General features: G+C 51.8%; 1 pseudogene; it reads left to right on the top strand.

Moving 5' to 3' along the window:
- Positions 1-16654, top strand: part of LOC129736964 (hydrocephalus-inducing protein homolog) — a 68307-nt pseudogene extending 51653 nt beyond the window's left edge.
- Positions 16655-17046: the final 392 nt, after the last annotated feature.

Raw genomic sequence — 17046 nt, 5'->3', positions numbered from 1 at the left:
TAATTGCACGTCTCACCCTTACAGCCACACTCACACTTTTCCACAATTGTTACTTTAAACAAAGACATAAAACACAATATTATACACTTCTTAATTTTCTTCTCGATACACAGACACAATAAACAATTCTGTATCAGAAGAAAAACCCCTCCTAACTTCTTGTTAGAGGCACTACCTTAGAGAACACTAGAGCATGTAGGTTCTCTTGTTTCCACTTTTGTCCAACCCTGCAATAGCTTTCGCTTATGTCTTATGGGCAGGCGCCTAGGCTTCCTCTTCCACAAGGATCCTTATAGTCCAACCCTGCGCAGCTCTCACCGCGTCTGACAGGCAGACTTACTCAGTGAGACTCAAACCCACTGGTGGGTCTCCAACCCACTCCTTACCATACACTTATTATAGTGGGACTCCTACCCACTTACTACAATTACAAGAAGAAGTGTCTTACCAAAATCCAGGGAACGTCGCGAAGAGCCTTACGGATCGGGGATCGATGGGTATCCCCGAGAAATCCTCGGTGCCGGCTGGAACCGATCAGGTCCCCGACTCCTCCGGTCTCCTTCAGCGAGGTCCCATCTGGGTCGCCAAAACTGTTACCGAAATCTCGGAATGAAGAACTTACCGACACCAATGTGATGTAGATAAGCAGACATTTCTTTATGGACGGCCGGGTGCGTGAGTGAGTCCCCTCACGATCGACGCACACCATGGTTCAAAATCATACACCTTGTATAGAACTCATTCATACATATTCATTAAATATCCATGCATAATCGTAAGATTTCCCATAAATCATTAACATACTCTCCTCTCGTACCCGATTCTGCGCAGTAAAGGTTAGAAAGGTCCGGAAATGGGTCTGGGGTACGATTTGGGTAGGTGGTATGTGAGTCGGTGGTCTCGATCTCCCCCTGCCGGAATTACCTGCCACTTGAGGTAACTGTTTCTTGGCCGGCAACTATGGGTTGCTTCACTCAACTCTTCCCAGTTCACATAAAATCTCATTTTGACATTTTAGTACATCCTCCTAGGTTACATATAAACAATCATCTCAAATCTTAAGTCTGTTATCTAAGTTCTAAACATTCCTACTAGGTGATTCTGACCAATTCCTCCGGCCTTGGTACGGGGCTGTACAGAGGATTTTCTATAGCCGCTTTTTACTATAACTGTAAGTTTCATTAAAATATATTTTCTTATCCTCTTATATTTCTATTACATGATTGATTTTATAAAATCAAATAATCAATCAAATAAAGTCAATCAATCTTAACTTATTAGCAAATCTATAACAGCAGGGGGACCTAAGCCAAAATCTGAGCTAGAATTCAGGCACTTTAGGCTGCTCCAGTGGTTCAAGAAAGGCTTCAGACTGAAAGATCCCGCACTATGCCATCTTAGCAGACTTAAGGAAGAAACTCAGCATCCTGGAGTTCAGCTGTAAGCCTTGTGGTCTCAGTTGCCTTTGCAGCAAGGGATATGTGTGTTAGCAGTACACTTAGAGCTTATCTGGTTTCAGTAGCGAGGAGGCTGGTTTTCCGTAACTGCTCAGTATGCTTCAGGTGGGGCGTCTTTACAAAGCTGAGCTCTTGGTTTGATGGTGGGAACAGGTGAGTGCTGCTCTCTGGAGACCGTAAAGCCCCGTCTTAACAAGGCGCTGCTGCAGGCGGTGAGCCCTGGAGCACCCCGGTACGGAGCCCTACGTTAGGCGCAGGTGGTGGCTGAGATGCTCTGCCTGCTTGAGGCAGCGCTCGGGTGCGCGTGTCGCTGTCAGCAGGCTGCTGGGGTATCGCTGTCAGCAGGCTGCTCTGCCTTGCTTGGGCTCATACTTCTCAGCTCCTGTGCGGTCGTCTCCGATTGCAGCGATACAGACAGCAGATTTTTCTCTCCGGCTCTGTTTTGTGAGCTTTGTGCCTTCTCTGAATGGATTTCAAAGCTCGTTTAAGTGCATGGGAAGGAATTCAGAAATCATGTTTTATATGCAGCATCACTTTCTGAGGGTGCAAACTGATCGCTAAGTTACAAACCAGCCCAAGGGCTCCGTCAGAAGTTAGAAACCAGCCGCAAAGTTGATGTGCTGAGGGAAGAGAAGGGTCCCGTATCTTCTCGCGGAGCATCTAGTGCTGGTGCCACCCAGCCCGGAGTCAGGGACTGGCTCTGAGGCTGCCTGGAAAATCCAGGCGAACCGAAGGAATTCTGTACTGACATGGCAACCTCTCCCCAGGCCGTGAGACCAGGCTGCCCCTGCGCATCAAAGGGAGCGGCATAGGGCCCCAGCTGCGCTTCAGCTTTGACCAGCTGGACATCGGGAAGGTTTTTGTTGCATCAGCCCCCAGCTACGAGGTGAGCAGTGGGGCTTGCTGGGGTTGGGGTGGATCCTGATGGCCCCTGGGGCAGCAGTGAGCTTTGTGCACCTGCTGGATTTCTGGCAACACAGGCAGTTATGTGCACGCATTATTTGATGTAAGTTAAATGTGGGAGTTTTTGCAGAATCTGGATAGTTTTGATGGGGTCTGAAAGGTGTGTATGTTGTCCACAAAGCCCCGATCCCTGCGTTTTGGCAACCTCCCTTTGAGACCAGCTGGGAGGCTTCATGCAGAAAATCCAGCCCTTGACACATGATAGCAACACCGGGTCAAAAAGGTCAGGATCCAGAGGCTTTTGTTTCAGCCCTAGATGCACTGCGCCCTGGTACCCTGGCGGTTAAAAAGCAGCTGGAACAAAGGTGTTGTGTTCCGACTCGAGTCCGTTGCAAACACCTTTCAGTGAAGCGCAACTTGCTGGCTCCTGGCGCCGGAGGGAAGCCGGGCAGCCTCCCCGCGCAGAGCTGCCCGCGCAGGCACCGGGAGCGCTGTCCCTGCTGAGCAGCCTCCTGCCACCCTTCAGACCTGGTGCCCCTCTGGCTCTATGAACAGAGCAGGGCAGTTCTGGAAATGAAGCAAAGGAGCTTTCTGGGTATTTGCCTCCCCCCGCCGATGGTGGCAAGTTTTCTCAAAAAAAAACCAACCAAAAAAACCCCCAAGATACAGCAACTGGAGGCGGTAGAAAATGAGGCAGTACATGGTGCCAGACACTTTCAAAAGCTTGACTGTTGCAGGGAAGGACACGTTAAGGTGTTTTCTTGCCAAAATATTGTGCACTGTATGTATGCATTTTTTAATGCTGATTCTTTATTGATTCTATATATATCAATGTGTTGGTTTCATTACTGGAGAAAATGTGAATAAGTAGATGATACTCCAAGTGCTGTATTAAGTAGCCAGACTGGAGGTAAACTTCAGTGTAGGATCCCTAAGTGCAATTTGTAATTAAGGTGTAAAACATATGAGTAGTTTCCAAGTTACCAGTGCAGAATTTGAATACAGGAATGTTTTCAACAGCAGCTGCAAAATTAAAAAAATAAGGGCTGTACCTCTGCTTCTGTCTCAGTTTTTCTGACAGGTTTTGCGAGGACAAAACTTAGGGAAAATAACTGCCAAGCAGGTAGATAAGTCCACAGAAATGGCCGGATTTCACCTGCAGCCTTCGGAAACTGTAGAGCTTTGCTTTGGGTAGGTTTGGTGACCACCAGTGTGCTGATACTCACAGGCAGGTGTGGGCATTTCTTGCTGAATCTCAGCAAATGCTGCAGGATTGTGTAGCTTGTTGGAACAGTAAATAATGGTAAATTAGTAGATGATGGCTGTGAATATTTATGAAAGAGATTCTTTAGAGCAGGTGGAGCTGCTATGCCCCTCACTCTCATCCTTTCTTGACATGTCTGGTTGAGCAAAGACAAAGAGACTCTCAGATCAAAGAAAAGAACAAAATGCGCCTCACTGACGTACCCTAGCAGAGTCGGGGAGTGCTGCTGAAGCTGGTTATGGGGCTGTCCCAAGGTATTTTCTACATCCAGTAAACTTGCTGGCTGTAACGGGAGCTGAATGTGTTTTGCCCTTGGCAGGACTGGGCTCATCTGGAGCGGGAGCAGTTAGGTGACGATTCGCTGTAATGCTGCGACCGCCCTTTGCTGCTCTTTGGGGCAGGTCTGCATCGCCTTGGTGATGCTGAGCACATCCTCAGCCCTGCAAGTCCAAGCGGACTGCTCTGTGTCAGTGGAATAAACCCAGAGTGACTCTGTTTATGTGAAGTTATCACTGGGGTTTTTTGCATGCAAAAACCCAAAGGCAGAAACTGTCCTGTTGTGTTTTCTTTGGCTTCAGCCAAGCAGCAGCACACAGCATCTTCTGCCTTTTGTAGAAGTTTAATTAGAAAACAAGTCAGCCTTCTGTAAGGAAAGAAGATTCCTCATGTATTTCCATTTTGCTTTCTTGCTGCTGCAGGTGATCCTGTTTAACAAAGGAGTCATTGATGCCCCCTCCAAGTTGGTCCTTCCAGCGACCGCTCTGGGCTCCTGCTTCTCCTTTCTCCCCCAGGAGGGCATCGTTTTACCAGATGTCCTCCAAGTCATCCAGATCTCCTTCAGTTCCACCGCCCTGGGGCAGTTCACAGAAGGATTCCGGTTCAGTGTGGATGGGTCCCCTGAGCCCGTGACCTTGACCGTCAGGTGAGGAGGGTTACAGGAGCCTGGGGGGTGCCTCCACAGTAATTCCCACTGCAGACTCCTCTCCTCGAGATGGCATCTGCCTCCTTGCTTTCTGTCTTGCCTTTGTTCCAAGGACCCCTGTCCAGCCCTTATCTCTCATTCTCCAGCCCCACAACTCAAGCTGTTTGTTTCAAATGCTTTTGAGATGCCCACCCACCGGGGCAAGCCGAGCCTCCCTCTTCAGGGGGGGTTGTGCACTGGATTTAGTTCTCCAGGGAGGGAAAAACTCCCAGTTCTTTTGAGTGGAGATGAGCTGGCTGGTGGGACATGGGGCTGCAGAGGAAGGAACAGCGGTGGGAGTGCAGGTGGTTCCTCTCCTACCTTGTGCTCCTTCCTGTTCTGCGAGGACCCCGATCTCCCTTCAGAAGCACTATTGGAAGATGTGGCTGTTGCCATAAAGACTGCCCTCTTCCCCCGTTCTCTTGCAAGCTGCACTGTTACCGGCTGTAGCGCACAGGGCTCTGGGCTGGCTGCTTGGCCGAGCCCTCTGGGCAGTCCTTCAGGTCTGACTTCCTTGAGCACAGCTCCTGTGTGCTCAACAGAAACGGCAGTTATTTCCCCCCTCGCTGCAAGGCTCACCCTTGGCAGTTTCCCAGTGTGAGACCCAGTTGTGGCTGGTTTGGAGGCAGTTTTCTGTTGTCTTTTGGCAAGTGCTATTACGGAAAGCATGTCTGCTCCCTTTGCTCCATCCAGAGTAGGATGCTGGGGCTTGGCAGGTTAAGTCTGATTACGTGAGGTCCTTGGAGAGGGAACCTCATTGCCAGAAGGGATTTGCTACCTAACTTGTTCTCAGGAACGGATTCAGCTCCAGGAATCGAGAATTAGCATGGGATTGAAACTCCTGAAAGTCAGATTTTGAGTGCTTTTTGATTGTGCAGTCAGAAGATGCCCAAACCATAGGTGATCACTCTTTGCTTGGAAACAGACCTGACGAGGTCCTGAACGCTTGTTCTTTTGCTCTTTAGAAAGGGATGCTGGAACTGGGACACCACGGGTGAGTGCAGGTCCCTCCTGCGGGAGGCTGGGGTCTGTTCATGTGTACGAGAGACCCGGTGGCAGTCCTGTGAATAAAACTAGGAGGCACGGGTCACTGTGCTCCTTGATCTGTATTTGTTTTTTTCACCAAGAGGCAGAGCTGGCATTGATTGGCATCAACCATGAAATGAATGAATGTTGTGCAGCTTCAAGTGCTGATTTCAGTGGATGTTGGTGAGTTTGGGAGTTTGGAACATCTCTGAATTTAGGGATGGGCGGGCTGGTGTGGTGGCTTCAGGACACTCATGTTTGGTGGTGCAAATAGTCTTGCTCTTGGATGTGTCAGCCGGTGCACTGGTGACAAGCTGATACTTTCCTCCAAGATTCCACCATCCACTGTGTAGAACTTGTGCTGCGTTTCTCAGTAGATGTCTGGGGCTCCTGTGGATTCGTGCCTCAAAATCCTGCACGCATAATGGTAGTGTGGAATAAGGTCTGAGGAAGATGTCCATCTAGCCCGTGGAAAGGCCAGTTCCAGCAAAGAGATACCAAAGCAGGGAACCTGTGGCTGAGAGGGCTAGTTACAATGAACCTGCTTCTGCATGGACAGCTCTGCCCGTCACATGACAGGTGGGGAAACTGAGGCACAGAGCCATCACTTGTTCAGGGTCCTTCACTGGGCCAGCAGCAACCTGGGGGTGTACCCTGCCTGCCCTGGTGCCCTGAGCCACCTCAGCAGCTGCCACCTGCTGACCACGTTGCTTTGGCTGCCCCTGTGCACAGGGATGCTGTGCCGAGCGCAGGGGTGACGGGTTGATTTGAAACCCACCGTGCTGCTGAGACCAGCTTCTATCCGTCCCGGTGGTAACGAAAGCCGAACACTTTGCAGTTCTTTTTAACCAAGCCAGTTCCTCCTCTGCCTTTGTCCTTACAGGGGCTGTGTCATCGGACCGACTTTCCCTTTCCATGTACCTTCCCTCCATTCGGCGACGTCTCCTTTGGTGAGTGTGCCCTGGGCTTGGACCGCTGGTGGGGAGGTCTGTGCCTTACTGAAATGAAGCGCTTTGGGAGCGTCTGTCACTTGTGTTCCTCCACAGCAGCCTTCAGGGTGTTAGAACCAGGGCTGCCGCTTGCTCAGGTGGTATTTTGCTGCCGTGAGATCAAACAGGACCAAAGGAATAGAAAGTCAGTATTTTCCTGGTGCCCTCAGAGCCTGCTCAGCCCCAACCTCCCAATCCTTGGCGGCAGAATGATGGTGAAAGCCCTTGTCCCAGAAGGGCCCAGGGGATGGGGCTGCAGGAGAAGGGAGTTGGAGCCACACGCTAGCCTGTGGCTGCTCAGGGTGAACGTTCCTGTTGCAAGGCGAGGACACCACTTACCCACTTGACCTTTAGTGTGAGCTGTTAATTTGTGCTGTGAGGGCTCCTCGTTATCACCTGCCCGGTAATAAGCCCAGGCAGTAGCTCGGCATTGGTTTGGGCAGTGATGTCTCCAGAGATGTGGGCTCCTTCTCCTTCCCCAGCCGAAGCACTGCTCCACTGACGGAGCCGGTGGCTGAGCACCCAGAGCATCTCCACTGAAATGCAGATTCTGATTCTCCATCTCGAGTCTCAGAGAAAAGGCTTTGTACTGAGATGATCTAAAGTTTACATGTGAAATCAATTGGGGATTGATTGAAGGGCCATGATCATTCTGTGCCCAGGATGCCTCTGTGGTTTCATGCGGTTCGTGGACTTTCTAGGAAATCTCAATACTTTCCCTGAGCCACTTCCCCCTCTCCCTGCATCACCACTCGGCCACTTCTCTGCTTCCTTTTGAATAAATAGACCCACAAGAAACGCACCGGCAGAAATGCGGTTGTGTAATAGGAGGTTCATCCTACTTTAATCTGATTTCATTAACAAGGCCTTTTCAGCTGAAGGCAGCTATTGTATTTTTGCTCCTTGTCACTGTGCTGCTGGCTGTTGTCTGCATCTGGTGACTTCGGTCCCATTTGGGGCTGTGCAGTGGGTCAGTCGGTGCATGTCCTTTCTGTGCCCCACCCCCGCCTCCCTGCCGGAGTAATTGCTGGCGGTGGGCAATGGTCACTGCTGCTGGGCACAGAGGAACTATCTGCTGTGTCTGCAGGTGGTTTTCCTCCCTGTCTTTATTCAAATAGCACTTGGTAAGCAGGGCATGGGAGGTGTCTTCTGGCAGAGCTGGTGTCCGCTCCAGACCAAGCTGCGGGCTGGTGTCCTGCCTCTGCAGAACAGCCACCCCCTCACCCAGTGTGGTTGTACCACTGGTTTTCCGTTGTGGAAAGCAAGTGTCAGAGCTGAAGTGATGTCAGGCTTTGTGGGCAGTAATCAAAGGCAGTGTGGATGTGATGTCCCCGTGTGTTAGGTAAGGTGAGACACAGTTCCTGCTCATTTCTAAGGAAGCATCAGGTTTGCCTGCAGTGAGGTGGGCCGAGTTGTCATGTGCTCAGTCTGGTTGCCCAGAAACAGGAGATGCCTTAAGGGTCCTGCCTAGAGAAACTGCATTAGAGTGCAATGCATCATGTTGTAGTGCCCGGTCTCATCCTTTCTTTTCCTTACATGACAATGCCCTACTTTCATATATTGAAAACTGGGGGAATGTTCATGGAGTTAATGGGGGATTTTACAGACTGAATTTTCAGAATAAATGCTCTGTCTGGGTGCACACTGATCAGTGAGAAAGAGTTGGGGCTGGTTTGGGGGCAGGTGAGAGAGCTCCTCACAGGTAGAGACAGCTCTTCAGCACCAACGGCACTGCCCATTGCCAAGGAAGCAAGCTGTGCCATCCATGGAAAAAGCAACTTCAGTCACAACTCACTCCTCCCTGAGCTTCTCCATTACCTCTCATTCACACTGAAAAGAGATAAACAACAAGCACCGGTCTATCCTAACAGGAGAGTCACACCAGGAATCACGGGATAGCCGGGGACTTGACTGATATTTGTCTCACCTTCCCAGGCTTTCCTCGCACCCTGCCGTGTCGCCTCACTAACACCTCCTTGGTTCCCATGACTTTCAACCTTCGCATCCCTGGCGAAGGCTCAGGACAGCGCAGCGTCACCAGTTTTGCTCAGATATCAGACAACACTTGCCCGTCCTGGAGAAAGGGAGCCCAACATCACATCAAGCCAACTGAATTCACCATAATGCCCTGCAAGGGGACCATCCGCTCCCAAGGAGCCCTGGGTATCCAGGTATGGCACGAGCCCGGCCATACGTGCTTCAGCAGGTGGAGCTGAAGCTTCACTGGTGCGCAGGAGGGCTGTAGTGCTGCTGGCTTTGGGCATAACGCAAGTAAGAGATCGGTGTTCGTGTTAGGTTTTTGTGAGCTGGGGTACTCTGGGGCGGAGCACCGTTTTGTTTCCAAAGTTGTAAGCCAAGGATCGTGTACCCTACGGTCAAGCACAGAAGCCATGCGTGTGTGTCTGAGCTGCTTAGAGCAATTTGATTTAAAGTGGGCCGAGGAAGGATGGGGACAGAAGGTGACTGTTAAAAGAAAGATGTCATTGCATAAAGCAGTTTGCTATTCTTCCCGGTCTTATCTTTCCTCTCGTGTGGAGCAGAATGGTTGCATCCACTGCAGCGAGGACTGGAAAAGCTCCAGCAGCCATGAGCTGCACAGCTGCTGCTGGGCCACGTTTTGCCCTCGGCTTCCCACTGTAAAGCTGGACTCATTCTGTGAAAGTCAACAGATTTCCTCTGGATTTATGCTGTTGTAGTCGAGAGTAAAAATTGGTCCCAGTGGCAAGTAGAACATGAATTGTGCTTTAATTTAGCTTACATATGCCCTGGTATGCAAGGCGTACTTAATAAATCGGATATCGCCAGAAGAGTTTTGTTACTCGGAAAGACAGTGGTCTACACGTGGACCAGCAGGAGAACTAAGGCAAAATATCGCTCCCTTTCCTGACCGTGGGTGAGAGCCAGAGGACACCATGCGTGGCTGATGGCTTCTGGCAGTGATTAAGTATCTGACGCTCTTCTCCTCTACCAGGTCACCCTGTGTTCCAACACGGTGGGGCGATACGAGCTGGCGCTGGTGGTGGGCGTGGATGGTGTTGGCCAGGAGGTGTTGGCGTGCCTCTCACAGCCAGGTACCGGCGCTTTCCTTGCAGCTGGCCACCTTTCCCCGCGTACCCATGCCCAGCACGCTGCCTGGCGTGGGGTGTCCTGGCTTCAGCTCCAAATGAGAAATGTTGCTTAACGAGCTAGTTCTGCCCAGCTCGCTGTGAGCACAGCCGTGCTTTGAAAGCAGCCCATGTTGAGAGGCACCTGTGCTCAGTGCTCAGGGCCATGCCTCTGTCTTTTTTTTTTTGGTTTATTTTATTTTTAAGGGAGCAGTGATTATATTCACTATTGGCCTGTTGTCTGGGACGTGAGGAGTAATGAATCTCCAAAGGACTGCCCCTGCTTCTCCCTGCAAGCGGTGGGCTTGTGCTGGGTTGGCCCAAAATGCAGCATTTGTTTGGAAGGCGGCGAGCAGCCTGCTGAAAGCTGGGGTCTGGCTCAGTTAGTGAAGGCGTGTGCAAATGGGAAAGGGGCTTACGGCAGGAGTGGTGAGGGGAAACTAGTCCTTGGTGTGGCAGGTGAGCTCAGGTTTCTCTGGTTCTCTTGAGCATGAACGTTCCCAGACTTAAGCCAAAAGCTGCAGCGTCGTTCAATGCCGTTGCGCCGCAGCGGGTGCCAGTTTAATGACGAGAGGGACGCAGTTGCTGGTGCTGTTCCCTCTCCCCGGCAGAGTCACCCACTGGGTGCCTGGGCTGCAATTTTGTAAAACGAGTGGGCATGGGAAGAGTCAGTGTGTGGGCTGGTGTGTGGAGGACCCAGGCAGCTGCAGGAGCTGGGAGAGGCTGGTCACCCACTGCGAGAGGCAGGCGGTGCTGGTGCCCTCCATCGCGGGGGCAAGCGGCTGAGGTTTCAGGCAGGGCGAGAGCGGTACGGGAGAGGAGGGAGTTGCTTTTACTGAGATGCGGGAGTCTTGTTTTCCTTGAGCTTTGGGGAGCGCTGGTCCTCAGCGGGAAGGCTCCCGCAGAGCTCGTGCCTTGCTGGGACTGTGGGAGGGTCCTTGCCGGCCTCCTGGGGCAAGGGAGGGGCAAAGCTTGATGAGAGAGCACTGGGGCAGGGCACTGGGCAGCCTCTGCCACGGGAGTCTGGGGCTGCCCCTCCTTTACAAGAGGCTGTTGAGTAAGAAGAAGTTAGAGGTGATCGATTGCCGTAGAGGTAGGAAATGTCTATCTGGCAGAGACAAATGCCTTGTGTCTGTTTCATGCTGTTTGGGGAGTAAACAACTTCTACATTCTCTCAGTGTCTCTAATTCCCTTTGGTCATCTCTTCACCCGGATGTGTCGTTCCTCCGCTGCACGTGCTCAGCCCTGTTCTGACATTTGGACGGTGCTTTCTGAAGTTCCCTTGCGAGTGGATGCTGACCCTTGTGAACGACAGCGATCTTCCAGGCTGCTATGGAGTCCTTCCTCAGGCTTGGCGTCGTGTTCGCCTCCTGCCCTCAAACGTCGTTATCGAGGGGTTTGTTAGGAAAAAAACGGGGTTTGGATAAGACCTTGCTGTTTTATATTCAAACCTAAAGTTTTGGAGAGAACGGGAAGCTACCTGAATATGAACTTCAGGAGCGGTTTGAACTCTTCAGAAAGCAGTTTCGGTTCTAGTCTTTGGGGTGCTTTCATGCAGGAGAACTTGGAGGGTTGTGAAAAGCTGCTGCAAGGAGGCCGCCAGCACCGGAGTGGGCGTTTGTGAGTGCAGCAGCTTTTGGACCCTGTGAGGATGCTAATTAGGCCCATACAAATCTTGCTCCTTGTGTTGTGCCTTTCTGCTTTCTCCTAGGGATTTTTAAAAATGTGGGTGAATTGCCGTTGTGGTGGATGTTAAGAAGCTTGGAGTTTCCTCAGAGGTCACTCTGAAGTTGTCTTTGATTCTGTCCCTTATAGGAGCACAAGGAGGATGCTGCTGTGTGGTACTCCAGCCCTGTGCCGTGTGGGATTATCCAGCCTCACAGCTCGGTAGAGATGCCGTTGACGCTGGAAGCCCAGGCGATAGGAAGGCAGGACACTGTGGCTAGTGTCTCAGTGTTTGGGAATGAAAGATCCCCGCTGGTGAGTGCTAGGCGAGATGCGTGCCTTTGTGTGACTCATCTTGTTGGGCATAAAGTGTACAGGGGTTCTGCCAGGGAAAAGGAGAACGTGACAATACGTGGCTGGTGCGGACACGGAAAGAAGGGATTCATGGCATAAGTAGCAGCTAATGCCTAGAGAAGGGTGGTGTCCTCTTAGGTGGAAATCTAAGTGTCTGAGATGGTGTTTAATTACGGACGTGTGAGGCGGGATAACAAGCCCAGTCTGAAACCCAGAGCAATTCCTGGGTCTCTCGCTCTCCTGCGTTACGAGATGAGCAGCAACCGCTGCTTCATTAGAACTCTTGTTCGGGAGCGCACGGGGACATCGCTGAATACCACTAAAGCAAGAGCGGTGTAAGAGACCGTGCTGAAATGATGATTTCTGTAAAGCTGGATTTAAGCTTTCCTGAAAGTCAGGTCCATCCCGCCTGAGAAATATCCATCATATCTCTTTGCCAAAAGCCCCAGCCAAAGACGCATGAGACTCCACACTGCTTGCATCTGGAGCACAAGCTTTTTTTTCTTTTCTTTTTTTTTCCCTACCAAGCTTGAAAAGGGGTGAGGCAAAGCATTCCTGGACTAAAGGCTCCTACAGGACATTTGCATTCAGGCATATACAGCAGCAACAACAAAGTGTAGGCAAGAGAACGTTGTATCTGGTGTCCTGGCTTCCACTGGCTGAAATCGAGAACAAATTTAGTTAATTAAACTTTAATTTAAAAGGATACTAACTTTTGAAGCAGCTGTTTTAAAATGTCTTGTCCTCTCTCTGAGCACGGAAGGGGATATCAGAGGATTCCCGAGAACGTGAAGCTTTCTGTAACAGAAAGGAAGGCTGACATTTTGAAAACAATTGCAGGGATATAAACTTTTTATAAACCGAATTGAAACGATGATGCCAAATCCCTTGGATGCCACTGGTCATCTCAACCCTGGCTGCTGGGGATGTGCATGTAAACCAGTCAACAGCAAGGCCAGGCAATGCAGGCTTTGCAGGGAAGTCTCACGTTTGACAAAACAGTTGCTTGCAAACAGAAGGCATGCTTCCCCGAAAGAGGAGGGTTTCTCCCCACTGGAATAACCAGTTGTTTAAATGTCAGCTGGATTTTGAACTACAGGTACCTTGAAAAGCTTTTACGCTTGGGCTAACAATTTATAAATTGAAAGTTGACCTTACCTTAATCTTTTCTGTTTGGACGTGAACGTGTCAATGTTTTGCCCAAAGGGCGAGCATTTCAGCTGGAGAAGCGTAGCTGTGCCTAAAGAAAGGACTAGATGCGTTGCATTTTCTATAGGTCTGTCTTCTGGTTGCAGTGCAGTTCCAGTAGTTCCCTGGTAGCTGACGCACCCAAAGCTTTCTGGGCTGGCAGAAGAGCTGGCTGTCTTGTTACGTGTCCTGCGCTGGTGGCAGATCCTACCCGTACGGCTGCAAGTCTGACCTTGGGAATCGCTGCAGTGTGTTCCAGTAGAACTTCAAAGCTCGTTCTTGCCTTAGGCTGGGGTGCCCAGTGTCGATGCCTGGTCTTTACCACCGTTTCAGGCAGAACGTGGTACAGATCTTTCATCCAGGCTGTGCAGAGTCCCTCCACAGCTCCGTTGTCGGGTATTTTGTTTGCAGGTGAACGCGTGCCAGCTCCAGTCTGGCGTGTGTCATCTGCATGAAGGAGCTGGTAAATCCCAGCGCTGGCGTTACTGGTGGCAGAGCTGCCATCGCTTGTTGCTGCCTTTCCCTGTGCCATGTTGCCTGTAACGCTGTTGCATGGCATTTTCCTTGTCCCTTTTAGAACCCTGTAGATGAAGGGGTAGCGTTTCTGAAGCCCTCTCCTTGGTGGTGAGGATGCGTGGTGTTAGTACACAGGCTGACAGAAGGCAGCTCTCCTGGGCATCCTCCAGATGTTGTTCCGCTCATCCCCAAAGGGCTCTGCCCTGCCTTTGCTGCTGCTGTCCCGCTGTCACCGGGAAGCTGAGCTGGCTGGCGAGGCGCAGCTCTTCCCTGCAGCTCCTCCTTCCCGGGAGCTTTGGGCAGCATCGCCCAGACATGCATCATCGTGCATGGCTTCAGTTCCTTATTTTGGAGGCCCCAGCCTTGGTAGGTGAGGTTTTTGGCTCTTAGTTGCACGCAGCAGTGCCCTGCCAAGGGATGAGCATTTCTGGATGCTGCTGCTTCTGGCTGAGTTGGGCTGGTGATTCTGACAGCGGTCAATACCACTTCCTTGAGCCAGACATCATTAAAGGTTTTACATCGTGGAAGCTGGTTTCTTTTTCGGTTAAATCGTACTCTGTGCCCTCCAGTGAATCCTACGGCGTCTGGTCAGTGTTGGGAGTTCTATGCATTCAGATCCTGTTGAAGTGTTGAGGTGTTTGGAACCAGTGAAATCCACCGCAAGAGTGGACAAATTCTCGTTGTTTTTAATGATGTGGGAAGGTGGTTTAGCAAAGGGATCTGTGTTCCTCCTCCAGTAGTCTGTGCCAGTTCTGCAAGGAGAAAGCTTTTGGTTCTGACTGTCAAGAGAAAAAACACCACTTGAATGATGTAATGAATAATTAATGCCTGTTATTCATGCCATACCAGGAATACACATAAGCACACATCAGAGGCCATAACTTGCACGATCTCTGCTCTGAAGAGCCTGCTTCGCTTCTGGCTTGTGCTGGTTTTCAGAGGTGCATTTTTGGGAATGTCAGAGAAGTAACTGTCCAAGTGTCGCTGTGCAGCAGCAGCGGTCAGGGAGGTTTGGGGCAAGGCTGAGCGGCAGAAGGAGCGGGAGCAGGCACAAGGCAGAGAAAGGAGAGCTAACTGTGGAGGAGGTCTGGAAAGGAGAGCGTGGGACCCAGGGTTTCTCTGTCCCCTGAGAACGGGAGCTTGTGGCTTTCAGATGGGGTCACTCCCGAGCCTGCACTTGCCCCAGGCCTTCTGTTTCAGCCTTGCAACACTGAAAACTTCCAACAGCCGTACTTATCGCCCAGTCGAGGAGGACACTTAGAGCCGTCTCATATTTTTTAACTTCCCCTGCTTTTCTTTTTTCTTTCCTACCTGCTTCCTGGAGCAGAATATCTGTTTAGTGAGCATTGGAGAAGAACGGGTTGTCTACGTGCATCTGAGTGAGATAAATTCCAGCAGTATTGAAGTTCTACAAGATGCGTCCAAAACTCTCCACCTCTCCAATCAGGCTGTCATCCCTGCTTCCTTCTGTGTAGAGATGGTAAGTATCTGTGGGACTATTTCCCAATGAAAATTGACTGGTCTGTAGCAGCCTGTGGCCTGATTTTTACATGCAACGTTCCCATATTGCTGTCTCGGAGAGAAAGCAAGATATTCCGTCCCAACGCAGCGAGAGGAGCCTGGCTCTGGGGGCAGTTTTAGCTGGGGCACCCCTCAGTAAAATAGACAGCTTGCATAGATGTTTGTGCAGAAATGAGTCTGGATCATCTTTACAAGTTTTCCCTCTGTTTTCTGGACGGTATTTAACGGAGAGTCGTGTCTTTGGAGCTCTGAGATCAAGAGGCCCCTGTGGCCCTTTGCTCCTGCACGGGCATGGATTTCCCGACGCTTTCCCCATTAGGTCTGCGTTTGCTTTGTGTCAGACTGCTGTTTGTGACAGAGTCTGGGGTGTGAAGTTTGTCCTCAGCCTGCCTGTGGTGAGGTGAGTTTCACACCTGCTGGGGGCCCAACCAGCTGTGGTGTTGCACAAAAATATAACGGTAAGGGTTGTGTAGCTACAGAGCGTGTGGGCTCCGTCGCGTTGCAGAGCATCTCCGGAGGCCAGCCGCAGGGAAAGGCCGTTGAACTGATGGAGGCTGCAGCTGACAAGCTGCGTGGCAGGAGGAGGTTGGGTCGCTGCCCTGGCAGGGGGGGGCAGGGCTGGTGCAGCCAGGGAGGGCTCCTGTGCGGACGCTGGGTGGGATGTGCCGCTCACTGGAGGTGGGATCTGTGAGGGGCTTAAAAACAGGGTTGGGAGGAGGTTTGTTCTGCTCCACGCTAGGTGGGCTGGATTTGTGGAGCTGGTTCACCCAGGCCTGGCTCTGTGGGCTTGGTTGGGTCTGCGGGTAAAGCATCAGGCAGCGTGCGAGAGGCCAGGCTCAGCCTCCTGGGCCAAGGGGGAGGGGGGCGAATTTCCTCCTTGCTGCTTTTCCAGCTGTTTGGGGGACAACAGTAACCTCCAAGTGGGGGAGGGATTCCCAGGGCAGCTTTCTTTGAATCCGCCATGAAAACCCGCTTTCCATCTGTGGCGAGAGCAAGCCACCAGGGATGGCTGGTACTGGTGTTGAAATGATGGGTTTGCATGCCTGTCGCAGGCAGTGACCCGCAGAGCTGTTCGGGTCCTGCTGTCCCGGTGCAATGCCTCCCTCCTCCCCGGGCAGCTCGCGGTGTAGCCGGGGGGCTTGCAGGGTACATCTGCCCCTCCGTTGCCTCAGGGCCCTAACCCATGGGACTGGGCAATAAAGCCTGTCGTGCTTCACCGCCATCTCTGCCAGTCCTGGGGCTGATCAGTCACTAGAGCAGTAACACGAGGCGGCTCAGGGACGGTTTCTTTCCCTGCAATAAAGACGGGCTCTGCTTGAGCAGTGGCTTGGACCAGATGATCTCCAGAGGTCTCGCCAGCCCCAGCCGCTCTGTGACTGTGTGTGTGATGATCCCCCCTGCTGACTCCACGGGGCTGAGTTCCCCCATGGTGCGCATCTCTGCTTTTCAGGGCAGCTGCTGCTCTCATGGAGACGTGCCAGGAGGCAGGTCCTGGGAACCTGCTCCATCAGCCGCTTCACCAAAGGCTCTTCAGACAGACTCCGGGCACGGTGCTGCTGAGGCTGCCTGATGGGAGCAGCGCGGGCATGGGCGAGATGTGCCCGAGCTGCGCCCTGGCCCTCAGCAGCTGCCTGCTCTGCCGCTCTTTTGCTGCCCCAGTTGAAGTTTTGCCCTTGGCTGCTTTACGCTGCCTGGCAGCTCCTTGACGGGAAGCAGAGGGGACTGAATAATTGTGGAGATAAAGCCTGAGATGCAGTCGGGTGTCAGGGTGACGTGCACGTGTCCACCTGAGAGCGGAGCAGGCTGCGCTGTGCCTTAGCCCAGCTGATGGGTGACACGGGCATCCTTCATTCCCCCGTGTCCCTGAACCCAAGCCTTGTGTCCTCTAAAGCGCCAAAGCCGCTGCTCTGATTCCTGCTTGGAGGTTGCTGCAGGGGGGTGAGCCGTCATTTCCCTGTCTCCCATTTGTTGGCCAATCTGCAAACGGTGGCTGTGAGGCTCAGAGATCATGGTCCCCAATTGAAAGGGCGAGTTATCGACTGAAATTTTCACAGGAGCGTTGCATCGGGAATGTTATGCAGACTGACGGACAGCCTGA

The sequence above is a fragment of the Falco cherrug genome, chromosome 10, assembly GCF_023634085.1.
Source record: "Falco cherrug isolate bFalChe1 chromosome 10, bFalChe1.pri, whole genome shotgun sequence".
Classification (NCBI taxonomy): Eukaryota; Metazoa; Chordata; class Aves; order Falconiformes; family Falconidae; genus Falco; species Falco cherrug.
The sequence above is the reverse complement of the archived record's forward strand: the minus strand, read 5'-3'. Positions and strand labels throughout refer to the sequence as shown.